The sequence below is a fragment of the Salvelinus sp. IW2-2015 genome, linkage group LG35 (assembly GCF_002910315.2).
Source record: "Salvelinus sp. IW2-2015 linkage group LG35, ASM291031v2, whole genome shotgun sequence".
In the NCBI taxonomy this organism is placed as follows: domain Eukaryota; kingdom Metazoa; phylum Chordata; class Actinopteri; order Salmoniformes; family Salmonidae; genus Salvelinus; species Salvelinus sp. IW2-2015.
The window spans coordinates 6,691,574-6,695,564 of record NC_036874.1 but is presented as its reverse complement, the minus strand read 5'-3'; the positions used below and the strand labels follow the sequence as shown (position 1 = coordinate 6,695,564).

Genomic DNA, 3,991 nt, shown 5'->3' with positions numbered 1-3,991 from the left:
TGCCTTTGATCTGGATCCAATTTAGATGTTCTGGTTCCACCGCGTGTCTTTTGAGACGAGCAGTAGATGAACGATGTTCTCCGCATGTGTATTTCCCACCTAAGCATGGAGCCAGGTGTCGTCTGTAGGTGTGGGTGCTTTCTGTGACCTGCTCTGTATTTATTTTAGAATCAAGACAACCACTTAACCACATGGCTACCACAGCATTCTGCAGTGATACGCCATCCCATCTTTGGGCCTGTCGACTATCATTTTTTGCAACAGGACAATGACCCAACACACCTCCAGCTGATATTAACGGGCTATTTTACCAAGACTGAGTAATGGCAGTGCTGCAATCATAACCTGGCCCTACAACCTCCGAAACCTCAACAAACTGAGATGTTGGGATGATCGGAGCTTTTAAGAAGGCACAACTGTTAATTGAAATGCATTCCAGGTGACTACCTCATGAAGCTGGTTGAGAGAATGCCAAGAGTTTGCAAAGCTGTCATCAAGGCAAAGGGTGGCTATTTGAAGAATCTCACATTTAAAAAAGAAAATACATTTTTTGATTTATCACTTTTTTTGGTTGCTACATGATTTCATATGTGTTATTTCATAGTTTTGATGTCTTCACTATTATTCTACAATGTAGAAAATAGTAAAAATAAAAATAAACCMTTAAATGAGTAGGTGCTCTAAAACTTTAGACCGGTAGTATATGTTAAGTGAGTCTTATCTGATGGTCCTGCTTCGTGGAACGTACCACAGAGAGGCTTGGATGGATTGCTCTAACAGACCCTACACAGGGTCTTGACCCCAAAAGGTCAAAGGTGGCCATTTAGCGCCCTGCTGATCTGTCCCCGAGATCCCTAATGGGTCTCTGCAAGTGTCAGTATGTGCTCCCACACACACACCCTAACAACAAAACACTACACCGTTTAATACTCTTGCAGACACTCTCTCACACACATGCACAAACATTCTCTCTTTTACAGTCTCTTTCACGGTCTCACACATGCTCACACACACAATGATTCTCTGTGCACTCCAAACACCTTCAGCACACTTTCCCTCTCTGCTCTGTGTGCTGTGCGCATTACCCTGCCGACCCCTCTTGACCCGTCTTCTCCAAGGGGTGGGTGGCCGAGGTCACCTAAGGTCAAAGCGAAATGTCCTCCGCTTAGCTCAGGCCCTGAGGGAAGGAGTGAGTGGGAGAAGGAAGGAGAGGGGGGAAGGAGATACGACAGGGATTTGTGTCCTGTTCCTTTGTTGTTATTGTTGTTCTACGCTGGGCGCTAATGGTGTGGTAACACTTAGACTGTCTGGTCACTATTTGCWCGCGGCGTCAGGGTCGAGGGGTTAAAAGCAAGCCTGCCCCCGTTTTTGAAAAGGAGAGTGATGGAGGGAGAGGGCTTGTCACGCTGTCAGAGCGTCTGACGGAGCGCAGAGAAAGTGCTGKCCCTTTTGGTTTCKCTGCCTCTTCTCCCACTCCTTTCTTTTTCTTCCTTTGACTCTCTCTCCCCTCGTAATCTGTTTCTTCCTTTTTTCTCCACTCAGCCACCGTCTCTCCTCCTCTMTGGCGCTGTGTGTGCTCATGTTAAGGGTTCTTGTCTGACCTTTGACTGCCTCCATGTATAGTAGAACGGTGTTGGAGTTGGTGCTACAGAACACACTACCCTCCTGKGCCTCGTGTCAGCAGGAAGAGCCAGGGACAGAGAAGAATACAACGAGAGMGATGGAGAAGAGGGAAACAGACGACCTGCCAACCTGCACACATTTTGCGTACCATGCAGGCAATTTGAGGTCAAAGTACGCTGGTACAAAAAACACCCCTAAAATACCAATATGGTGTAATTGCAGACTGCAATTTGGGGCGTTTCTTGGTGTGGGTGCTCCTTGATATCAGGAAATGCTCATTGATACCTGCCATTGGTCAGTTCCGGTGTTATGAGACTAATGGTTTTTCGACACAGATTTGTTTTCATAACAGGTTAGGATAACTAGCGTGACATGTTAGGATAGTTAACGTGGCCGGCATCAATGGGTGTAACTTGACATAAAGAAACGGCGATGTAAAAAAATAACGCCCCTAATTGCGCTAACACTTTCCTTCCCAGGAAGTTATGTTAGGCCTACTAATCTTTAACATGTTAAGGAATCAATTCTTCATCTGTCTTCTTGATATCGCTGTATGTCAACAGTAGGCTGCTAATGATGTGATTATAGTCAGTTCACCAACGGCAACAAGGCATGTTGAATGAATGGTAGTCTAGTAGTCAGACCGAACTTGATGGATGAGGTCAGGGATGGAGATCTGGAACCAGCTCATATAGACCTAGTTCTAGACTACTACAGTCAAGCGTAGACTACTACAGTCAGCTAGACTACTACAGTCAGACTAGACCTACTACAAGTCAAGCTAGACTGGCTACAGTCAGCTAGCTGCTACAGTCAGCTAGATGCTACAGTCAACTAGACTGCTACAGTACAGATGCTACTCAGGCTAGACTACTACAGTCAACTCAGCGACTGCTACCACGTCAGTCAGCTAGACTCCGACAGTTCAGTCAGCTAGACTGCTTAGCGACGAGTCAGCTGACTGCTACAGTCAGCTTAGATCGCTACAAGTCAGCTAGACTACTACAGTCAACTATACTACTAAAACAGTCACTAGACTGTACAAACAGTCAACTAGACTGCTACAGTCAGCTAGACTGCTACAAACAGTCAGCAGACTGCTACATTGCATCCAGTAATTTAATTATTCAAATTTTTATTTTCTCCCCAAACAAAATGAAGAAGCCAGTTTACATTTTCACTAGACTATCCACATAAAGACACCAATTAATTAGAATAATCATTACCCCTAAATTGAATCTATAAAAATGTGAAAGTGTCAATGAAACCACCTCAATTTAGTAGGGTGTTCAATCAATAACGCATCTTTTGACCAATGGGTAAAATAACATAATTGTCTAAATAATCCTAAAAGAAAACCAATGGTGCAAACCTCACCTCCCTATCACAATCCGTTCAAAAGTTWTTRTAGTTTTAGCCTTGTAGGATGGCCAGAATTAGGGTGATTTAAATCCATGGAAAGAAAGTGGTGTACATTTTGGAAAATGTTATCACGTCATCTAGGCTGGATTCTGTGCAAGAATTAAGGCTACTGGSTACATGACAGGCTCACTTTCCCGTCTTTCTTCTCGAATCCGCAGGACGTAAAAATATAGAAGTAAGATGGATATGGATTTTGAGACATGACATTAGGTTACGAAATCCAACTTTTTTATGTCATGTTATTGACATGTAACAGAAATACCCCCCTGAACATTTCAGAACATGAATAATCACATTTGTCTTGGTAAAATGTATTTTATAACATAAGGAAGTKAAATTTCAGCACCAAAGTGCTAGGCAGAGTGGGTGGAAACCCTACACAAGACTTCTGTGTTGGCTACATTGTTTGATATAATTTAAGACTCTAGGTTTCAGGAAATCAAAAATGCAAAATGCTCCAACTTCCTGAGAGGGAAGTTGACTGACCCCCTCCAGACCTCCCCCCTACCCAACCTTAGGGCTACATCAGCACCACCTTGTCAGAAAATCTTAGGGAGAGACCCATATTGTACATTTAAACAGATTTCTAGTTAGCTCTGAAGCAAAACCAATTACCAAGTACCCATAACAGTCTATAGTCTACCATTCCTAGTGAGCCAGTCTTCTGCCAACATCATTTATTAGGCAAAAAAAGGTGCACTTGCCTTTGATTTGAGCAGTGTGGGTGTCGTGCCACCGCGCTGAAGTGGTACAATTCTCAATGTTGGAAAAAGTATCCAATTGTCATACTTGAGTAAAARTAAAGATATATCTTAATAGAAAATGAATCAAGTGAAAGTCACCCAGTAAAATAGTACTTTAATAAAAATCTAAAAGTATTTTGTTTCTAAATATACTTAAGTATCAAAAGTAAAAGTATAAATAATTTCAAGCTGCTTATATTTAG

The 3,991-nt window shown here is 42.6% G+C and overlaps 1 pseudogene; it reads left to right on the top strand.

Annotated features, from left to right (window-relative positions):
• LOC111958658 (protein PTHB1-like) overlaps positions 1-3,991 on the top strand; it is a 185,452-nt pseudogene that overhangs the window by 53,479 nt on the left and 127,982 nt on the right.